Raw genomic sequence first — 10,070 nt, forward strand, 5'->3', positions numbered from 1 at the left:
TCTAGACATATTTACTCCCACTAGTAGGCCTGATGACGGTCAGCCCTTTTGGCCAGCCATAGCTGGAAGTAGAACTATCTCGTAGTTATTCCGTGCTGGGGTTTGCAAAAGCCAAGTATCTTGAAGTGTTATTATATCAAATACAGTTGGAAAACCAGCAATGGAAGTTTGCAAATGTGCGTGGCCTCGGGTGTTCCAACTAGCAACAGTAATAAGGCATTCTTTCGATGTCACTGATGGTTATGACATGTGAGACTGGGAACCATGGATACTATTTACAGTTGATTCAATCGAATTGGTGTAAGAAGCCATTTGTTTTACATTGGATCCCACATTCATACGTGCTGGATCTTGTGCTAGTAAAAAGCCCATGTTAAACAATTGCATTTTTGATTTCCACAGTGTTTAGAACAATTCCCGAAGGTATCCACAATCGTACAACCAAACAAGTGTTCTCAGAGATAAATTCAATTTGTTCGATGTCACTTGAACAAATATCTTCGAGTTCCACTAGTTCGGAAAAAATATTTAGCACGCTACGTCGATTGAGATCATAGGTGCCAAAAACCCCTCCCCGACATTTTAAAATCAATGAGTGACATTTCCGGGAAGCTAGGGCATGGGGTTTGGTTGTCAATGCCGAGTCATTTTGTGGCTGGAGGTTAACAGGTTTAGGTGCATCAGTAGGTTAATGTCTGGGTATTTCCATGCGCTGGGCTGGAGCAGCCTGGGGCAGACTAAGAGATAACATAGAAAGCTGAGGAATGCCAGCTCTCGTTGGCAAGGGACCTGGAAGGAGCCATTGGTGCAAATTCGAATTTATTTTGCATGGCTTGTGGGGTGGAATAGAGGGAATGGACTGGGTACAGGATGTTAAATATGCATCCACCGCCTCACGTATTTGAGTGGTTGAGAGTTCAGAAGCAGTTTTGGATCTCAAGTTGGTAACAGGGGTTATGATGTTATGGCACTCAGCCTGGCCCATGGAGCTTTTATCAGGGATGGGTTGCTTTCGCGCAGCTGCCAAATCTAATTCGCGGATTAGCGCATCCAAGGGAGGATAAAACAAAACTGCAGTGATACTAGACGCTGGCTGTACCACTGGGGCGAAGGGCCTGAGAAGGGACTCTAAATGGCCCTGTCTCAATGGTAGAGCAGGCAGGTTGTCTTTTAATGGTAGCACTGAGTCGACTACCAAAGGAGCTGTGAGCGCCTGCACAAGTGGGCCAGTTTTCTCGAAGCTAGCATTGGGTGGCAGAGCAGGGGCAAGTATTGGCATTGGGAGTGCAGGGACTAGCAGAGGCACTGAAGGCTGAGAGGCTTGCACATCATCTGTTGTCACCGACACTGGTTTCAAAGTTTGAAAGAAGGTTTTCATTGTTTGTTTTCGGAACCCTCAGTATGAGGTGTTTGGGGTTTTTCTTGGTTACGGGGCGAGACACCTTCAAGGCTTTGTTTCTTTTTCTCATAACCGGTAAACAAGGTGTGCTATTCCCTTCCTTGGTGAGATTCGTGCGAGACACCGAAATTGGGGTGGCAAGGGGCCCAGAAGCACGTGGGGACGGCGGGAGGCTCGCCCATGACTTATTCAGAGGAGCAGGGTCAATGGGAGCACTCACGCGACCCTCTGGAGTGATAATGGACCTCATTACACGGAAGGCGGTGAGCCATGGCGCTATTAGCGCCATGGCTCATGCCGGTAAAATACCGGCACCGCCTTGGCAGAAAGGGGATTTACCGCCCCATTCCAAGGTTGGTGGGGCGGTAAATCCCCCTTCCGCCATTGCCCTTCCCCATTCCCATTTCTGCCCCATAGGGCTCTTTGGGAATGGGGAAGGCGCTAATTACGGCACCGCAATTTTGCGGTGCCGTAATTAGCTCTGAGGTCCCTTAGCGGGTTGGTTTTTAACGCCTGCAAAAAGCAGGCGTTAAAGCACCTACCCGCTAAGGGACCTCGTAGTAAGGCGGTAATGGTTAACGGTCACCGTTACCATTAACGGTGGCCGTTAACCATTACCGCCTTCCGTGTAATGAGGCCCAATGTCCGCAAATGCAGGAAGAGCTGAAATGGGCAAATGGATGGAAGGCGGAGGTCCCGGCGAGCCAATAGTAATGATTGAGACCTCTTCGCCTGAAGCTTTATCTGCAGTCGGAGTACCAAGCAGATTCAGTTTGGGGTGGCAAGCCAGGGTTTTTAATAAAGACAAGATTTGATAGGTTTGCGCCGATTGTTCTGTTACTTTTGCATCTAGTCCTTCAAATAATTTGAACAGACTTTGCAGATTTAGCTGCATAGCAGGTAGGGTGACATCGAGCGCTGAAGAGGGGGCACGAGCCACCGCTAATACAGTTTCCAATGTAGAAGGCGGGGGCACAATCTGCAGACTTTGGGCTGGGGGAATTGTTAACACGGGAGGGGCGGCAATAGAGGCCCCAACGAACATGTCTAATGTGCAGGGGGAGAGGGAGATAGGCATGTTTGGAGAGATGCAATCTTCCACCGGACTCCGAGAGGAACACTCTTGTGTGTCTTGAACCTGCACTCTTCTGGGAGTGGGGTAAACAAAGGAAATGGATGGAGGACTAGGGGAGGACTCCGTGCCTGAAGTGCCTGAAGTGCCTGAAATAAGATCTATTACACCATGTGCATCTGTGAGCAAGGAGTTTTGGGACTCACAGTGGCTAGCATGAATTGAGAGATCAGGGTAAGAGCACGGGGAGGAAGTTAGGGGCCTCGACAACTGTCGAGAGCCTTTCCTTTTGGTGAAAAAGAGCGGCAGAGGAGTATGCAACATAGTATTATCTGATAAAGGGAGCGCAGCCACATTTGCATCAAACTTTGATTGAACCTGCGCTATCGGTTCATAAAGAAAAGAGGTGTGTGCATCTGGTAAAACTTCAGTATTTGTCCCAGGCTGCGCTAGCACGGTTGTACTTTTGGAGCTGAACAACGTATTTACAGGAGAGAGAGTGATGGTCTTACGAGATAAGCACGAGAGGCGTGCGAATGGTATAGTCAGCCCCTTCTGGTTTATTGTTAGAGGCATTCCCGTTGTTAACAAATATGCCATAAGCGTGTACTAGCACAAAAGAACGTGTGTACTGGCCTGTGAAGAAAGTTGTAACTAGTGACACAACACAGTACACTGTGGTACAGCAAAACAAACAAGCAGGCTTTTAGCGGGCACAGATTAACATGCAATTTCCAACACTCCCAAAACATTTAAAAAAAAAAAAATATATAATATAGGGCACCGTCGCCGCTGGCTGCGCAGCAGTACTTAAACAGTACTTGCGACAGGTGCGCGCGCGTGGTTGCGCGTGCACAATGGCTTAAGTAGGAAGAGCCCAAACTCGTTTGAATGGTGGGAGGAGCTCTAGAAAGAAGGAAAATAGTGTATCAGTAAATGAAGAAAGTAGTCCTCAAAGCGCTCGTGCTTGAGTCCAGTTCACCTCCTTAAAGTGTCCAACAGCAGCAGCGGCAAAAGCGGCAGAGGAGCAGCCGAAGGAGCAGCCGTGGCAGCCAAGCAGTACTTAAACAGTACTTGCGACGGGTGCATGCGCGCGGGTGCGCGTGCACAATGGCTTAAGTAGGAAGAGCCCAAACTCGTTTGAATGGGGGAGGAGCTCTCCTTAAAGGGTCCAACACCAAGAGCGGCAAAAGTGGCAGAGGAGCAGCTGAAGGAGCAGCTGTGGTAGCCAAGCAGTACTTAAACAGTACTTGCGACAGGTTCTATGATGATATGATTTGAAATACACACAATCACTTAATAAATCAATCTGGCAAAATATGAATCTTTATTAAAACATGTTGAGTGAAAAGAGTATGATATTAGTTTATTCACTGGATTGATGAATCAGGTGGACCCTGCAAGAAGGCCTGATAAAGTCAGAACTGGCGTCTGTAGCAGAAAGGCAGGTGGCCTCAGTTCAATATTTCAGAGGAGCTGCAATCTTGTCCCCTATGTAGGTTGCCATGATCTCAAACTTTTCTTCGCATTTTCAGTGTTGTAGGAGTGGGCATTATTCTAGCAGGGGCAAGGGTGGCATCATGGTGTGAGGTGCCATTCGTGTGGCCACATGTGGTAGAAAATGGGTCACCCACAGTGCTCTACTGTCAGTTTAGGAAAGCCTCTGCTAGATGAAAGCTTGCTCGCATGGCTTCACGGAGAGTGGTGGCACTCTCAGACTAAAGTGGTACCCATGTTTGTCCTCATTTTGTGAAAGCACCACGTCTGGGCATATCCGTCCCACTCGGGGTGACAAAGCAAAAACAAAACAAAGAGGTGATGCCTGGAAGGTTTTTTAATGAATATGAACCACTGGCATTGCACTTGCCCTTCTGTAATGGCTTGGCAGGTGAAGAAGGATGGTCTGAAGGGTTGCCCAGAGCAATGCCAGAGGTTAAGATTCATTGTAAGCCTTCCAGCCATCACCTCTTTGAATTTGTTTTTGCTTTGTCACCCCGAGTGGGACGGGTATGCCCAGACGTGGGTCCCATTCCTGCTGGGCCTAGAGACCCAAGCTACTCCTCACTTATGAGGCCCAACAAGGCTGTAACATATTTGGGGATGCTTGTGGTCTCGTGCAGAAGGGATGTGACCTAGCAGTTCGGGCTGGACTGTCCCTTTTGGGGTGGGACCAAGCCTCATTTGCATCTGGTCTTTCCCCTTCTGTAATGGCTTGGCAGGTGAAGAAGGGTGGTCTGGAGGGTTGCCCAGAGCAATGCCAGAGGTTAAGATTCATTCTAAACCTTCCAGCCATCACCTCTTTGTTTCTACTTTGTCACCCCGAGTTAGACGGGTATGCCCAGACATGGGTCCCATTCCTGCTGGGCCTAGAGACCCAAGCTACTCCTCACTGATGAGGCCCAACAAGGCTGTAACATATTTGGGGATGCTTGTGGTCTCGTGCAGAAGGGATGTGACCTAGCAGTTCAGGCTGGACTCCCCCTTTGGGGGGTGGGGGGGATGGGGGGCAAGCCTAATTTGCATATGGTCTTTCCCTTTCTGTAATGGCTTGGCAGGTGAAGAAGGATGGTCTGGAGGGTTGCCCAGAGCAATGAGAGTGTTTAAGATTCATTCTAAACCTTCGAGCCATAATCTCTTTGTTTTTGCGGGAGCCACACAAAAACAAAGGTTGCCTTACACAAATCTGGGGCAATCAGCCAGGCTGAGACTTTATACATGGTTTCTGAGGTGGATTTGTTGCCTAGTAACTTGAGCTTTGCAACTTTCCTATGGGAAAATCCATTTGGCTCCCATATCTCTTTATTGCTCCTCACTCGCAAGGCATCCCTTGACGAGTTTCAGGTGTATTTAGCCTGAGCCAAACATTATCTCTTACAAAACGAAGAGTGTGCCACATGTTACTCAATGTATTCCAATGAAGGTATGTCTGAATAAGTAACCAGTCCTTTCCTACTTCAAAATCAACTTGGCTCACAGATACCGATGTTAATAGGAACACATTGGGAAGCCCTTGACCTAAAGCCTGTATGATTTCCCTGAGCCAAGCAGGAATAGTCAAGTTATTTGGCACCAAATATGGCACGCTCAGTTCAATGCAATTTTACTGAGATAAGTCCTAATGAGGAACTAGCATTTCCTACGGGAAAATCCATTTGGCTCACATTTCTCTTTATTGCTCCACACTCTCAAGGCATCCGTCTGTGCGATTCAGGTGTATTTAGCCTGAGCCAAATATTATTTCTTACGAAAGGAAGAGTGTGCCACATGTTAGTCAATGTATTCCTATGAAGATATGCCCAAATTATTAACCAGTCCTTTTCTACTTCAAAATCAACTTGGGCACCTGTCTCGCACATGGGTCGACCGTCTTCAAGCCCAGCAGCGGTCGCAGGGAGCCCTGGTGGGGTCCCCATACCTCCCAGGAGGGAAAGGCTCTAATGCGGAGGAAAATGCACAAGCAGCCAGAGCTCCAGGATGGCTGGGGCTGCCGCCGACCTTGGGCGCCTGCCTCGCAGGTGGGTCGAATCTCCCAGGCCAAGCAGCGGTCCCAGGGATCCCTGGCATGGGCCCCGTCCCTCCCTGGAGGGAAAAGCTCTAACGTGGCCCGGCCAGATCTCCAGGAAGGCTGGCGGTGCTGCCTCCGGCCTAGGGCAAATGTCTCACACGTGGGTCAACTGTCCCCAAGCCCAGCAGTGGTTGTGTGGAGCCCCAGCTGGGTTCCTTTCCCTCCATGGAGGGAAAAGTTTTAACATGGCCTGGAGGGAGCTCTAGGGCGGCTAGGGGTGCTGTCCCTGCCCTTAGGTGCCTGTCAGTCCTTTGCCAGGGGGGGGCCAAAGGCCCTTCCTGTCCACGTCCATTGGAATTAATTGCACTACCAGATGGCCGGTCTCTGAGCCCGGCCATCTGGAAGTTGGCCCTAGGAATGAATGTAAGGACAAGATGGCTGGGCTGTTCTGGAAGTCTGTATGGGCGTCAGTTTGGCATTTTTCTCCAATTGGGTCTATAAGGAGCCTGGACGCTTTTGCCAAGAGGTCCCCCTCTGTCACTCTGAGTACACAGATTACAAGACAGCTTAGTCACCATCCCCTGGATTCCTATAAACAGGGTGTGAGGGCCTGTTTCCACTCCACCTGGTTCTTGCTGCCCAAAACGGGCTCCGTGGCAAAACCATTGCACCTGCCCAAGCCGGCTAAGAGCTGTGTCCCACCCAATGCCCCAGCAGAGATTGTCCTCCTGGGGCGCTCATCCGAGAAGCCAACTTTTTTTTCCTTGGCATCAGGGTGCCTGGCCGTCAAGAGAACCTCAGCTGACTTGCATGCAGATGCCAGGGTGGCCTGCCCGTCTGCCTCCCTCCACTCCATGGGATCGCCCTTCGTCCATTTCGGGTTGGACTGCATGGCCATCCTCGGCTGTTGTTTCAAGCAATTAGCTTCCACCTGCCTTGGGACTTTGTCAAGAGTATGCTCCCTCGCGAAGGGCCCCCTTATGTGGTTGTCTCTCCCTCCAAGCAGAGTGAAGGCTGAGCAGCCTGGCAGCTCCTTAGTGGTCTGCTCACAGTAAACGGGGTCAGGGGGTGGTAGTCCCAGTGTAGGCCCCATAAGCCATGCTGGGGCCCCTTTTTCACTGAGCATGTTTTTCCAGTTCCAGTTCGAAATGAACGTTACGTGGGGTGCTGACTCCCTCTGTCATCATACTGGTGGTGACGTGTGGAAGAACCCTATGCCACTTTAAGTTGTGCCTGGGCCTAGACTCTCCCTCCCACCCCTCCATGGTAGAGCAGGTTGGGCCGCCGGGGCCCGCGTTACCACCCTGACCACCTAACCCACACACATCGGGGGACGCTCTGATGCTCGGCTCCCGCAGATGGCTGTCTCTGGCCCTCCTCTCCATCCCCACAAAAGAGGTGTGGGAGGGCACAGTTGGGGAAGGATGAGTGGATCGGCTGGGTGGTCCAGCGGCACAGTGGCCTGCCTCCGTCACCGGGGGAAGCCCCTGTCATCATGCTGCAGGCGGCAGGTCGGCTTCCCGGGCTGAGCGTCTGGAATTATTTAGTTTTAAAGCCATGATGGTCTTGGCTGACTCCCAAGTGGGGAACCTAGATGGGACGCTGGGACTTCTTGCAGCACGCACAGGTGTGATAAGCGCTGTTGCATCCCCCAGCCTCTCCTAAACCGGCAGGTTTGGCCACCGTCTCGAAAGAAAGTTGTCTATGACTCTTGGTGGTGGATCACTCAGCTTGCACATCGATGAAGAACGCAGCTAGCTGCGAGAATTAGTGTGAATTACAGGACACATTGATCATCAACACTTTGAACGCACCTTGCAGGCCTTGGTTCGTCCTGGGGCTACATCTGTCTGAGGGTCGCTGGAACGTCAATCGTCCTGTGGACCCTCGTCACGGGCACGGCTGGGGCTGTTGCGAGGACCCTGTTCCCTTTGTCCACCTAAGGTGGGACCCTGATAAGCACTGTCACAGAATCCCTGGACATGGCGTGCAGGCTTGTTGCCGGCATGTCCTGGCCTCCCTGTTTCCCTATCTTGTGTGGTTCGGGAGGGCTAAGTGCCCAGCGTGCCCCGGTGGTGATGGAGGCGCAGGCCTGAAAAAAACTGGTGCAGCTTCCCCTACGCTGGGACACATGCCTGTGCCGCGTGTGGCTGTCTGTGGTGTCCCAAGGCTGTCTGCGTAGGACGGCCTTTGAGCACAGGCCTTGTGACAAGCGGGCAACCTCCCCCCACATGGGCTTTGGCTGCAGATCGGGACAGCGCACACTCAGCTGTGCTGGAGGCATGGTGCAACCCCCCCAAACAGCCCAGAGGCCTGCTGCCCCGAGCTTTGGCTCCCCGACTACGACCTCAAATCAGACATGGTGACCTGCTGAATTTAAGCTTATTAATAAGCTGAGGAAAGTTTTGAAGAGAGAGTTCAAGAGGACATGAAACTATAGAGAGGTAAATGGGTGGTGTCCGTGCAGTCCACCCAGAGGATATAACACGATGGGCACATCTGTCACCCAGAACAGTAGATTCCCTTGTGGGCCTGCCACCTGGGCGCATCCAGGCCCCGGAGGGCGCATTTCGTCAGTGGTGGTGCTTCATGATCGGCTCCAGGTCGACTGGGAAGGCCACGCGTGCAGTTGGCTTTCCGCCCCGGTTGAGAGTGTTACAGCCCCCTGGCAGCAGTTTTGCTGTGTCCGTGGGGTAGAGGGAGATTGACCGCCAATGCCCCCTCCTCTGGCAACCATTCTGGACTCTCTCGGGGGTTGCTGGGGCGGCGACAGGGGACAGGGACAGGGCCCCCTACTCCTGGTGCGACTGTCGACTGGGGTGGCCCGACTGCGTCACGCTGCTGGGCAGGGAAGCCCTCAATGGGTACCAGGGGTCTGCGATGAGGTTACTGGCCCGACCCATTCTTGAAACACGGACCAAGTAGTCTAACATGTGCGCGATGGAGGGCCGAAAAAACCCTTTGGCGCAATGAAGATGAGGGCCGTCAAGCGCCAGCTGAGGTGGGATCCCGTTGCGGCGCCGATCCGCACCACCGGCCCATCTTGCCCACTCTGTCGGGCAGGTGGAGCATGAGCTTGTGTAATAGGACCCAAAAGATGGTGAACTATGCCTGGGCAGGGCGAAGCCAGAGCAAACCGTGGTGGAGGTCCATAGCGGCCCTGACGTGTAAAGCGGTCATCGGTCCTGGCTATACGGGCGAAAGACTAATCAAACCATCTAGTAGCTGCTTCCCTCCGAAGTTGCACCACAGAATAGCTGGCGCTTGGAAACCCCAGTTTTATTTGATAAAGCGAATGATTAGAGATCTTGGGGCTGAAATGACCTCAACCTATTCTTTAACTTTAAATGGGTAAGAAGCCCGGCTCGCTGGCCAGGGTCGTTGTCGTTTCTGGACGTATGGACAGAGGCCGGGCGCTTCCTGTGGATTTTTCCAGCTGCGGTGGTCACTTCTCTCTGTTCCCCTCCTGGGGTTCGGGGCTGGCATTCTGCCTCAGATTGCTAGAAGCTGACTTCAAGGGGAATCCAACTGTTTAATTAAAACAAAGCATCGCAAAGGTTTCCAGTGGGTGTTGACGCGATGCGATTTCAGCCCAGTGCTCTGAATGTCTAAGTGAAGAAATGAGAGCCAGTCACAAAGTGGCAATGTTCTCATTGTCAGACATTTTTATTAATCAGAATTGGGTTGGAAAAATGCATCTCTAGCCCTATCCTAAAGAAAGAGATTCCCTAACTAGGTAACTAGGAAACTAAAATTAAGAATCACTCTGTGTCAACTAGTTAGTAACTTAGAAACTGTATTTGTGTCCAAAAATGTCTATAACACTATAAACAAACAACTAAAGGTGCAAGGAAATGTCTCTGGCTTGAAGTTTTAGTATAATGTTCCGCAATCAAAATATAAATGTTTTCAAAAGTTTTCAAAAAAACTAAATATTCACAATAAAAAATATAAATATAAAAAAATAACTGAATATAAAGATAAATCTAACAAAAAGTGCTTTCCAATGAGAAATCCCTGGATCCAGAGGGTAATTCCCTTCCCCTGGATTTTTAGGTAGGATGGCAAAAGTGTTTCTTTTGAATAACAGTTCC

At 50.8% G+C, this 10,070-nt stretch overlaps 1 non-coding gene across 1 annotated transcript; it reads left to right on the plus strand.

Moving 5' to 3' along the window:
- Nucleotides 1-7,682: 7,682 nt before the first annotated feature.
- Nucleotides 7,683-7,836, plus strand: LOC138464727 (5.8S ribosomal RNA). Its single transcript, XR_011267309.1, has one exon. It is a non-coding gene; the product is annotated as a 5.8S ribosomal RNA (ribosomal RNA).
- Nucleotides 7,837-10,070: the final 2,234 nt, after the last annotated feature.

The sequence above is a fragment of the Ambystoma mexicanum genome, chromosome 1p, assembly GCF_040938575.1.
Source record: "Ambystoma mexicanum isolate Mex_15411 chromosome 1p, UKY_AmexF1_1, whole genome shotgun sequence".
Classification (NCBI taxonomy): domain Eukaryota; kingdom Metazoa; phylum Chordata; class Amphibia; order Caudata; family Ambystomatidae; genus Ambystoma; species Ambystoma mexicanum.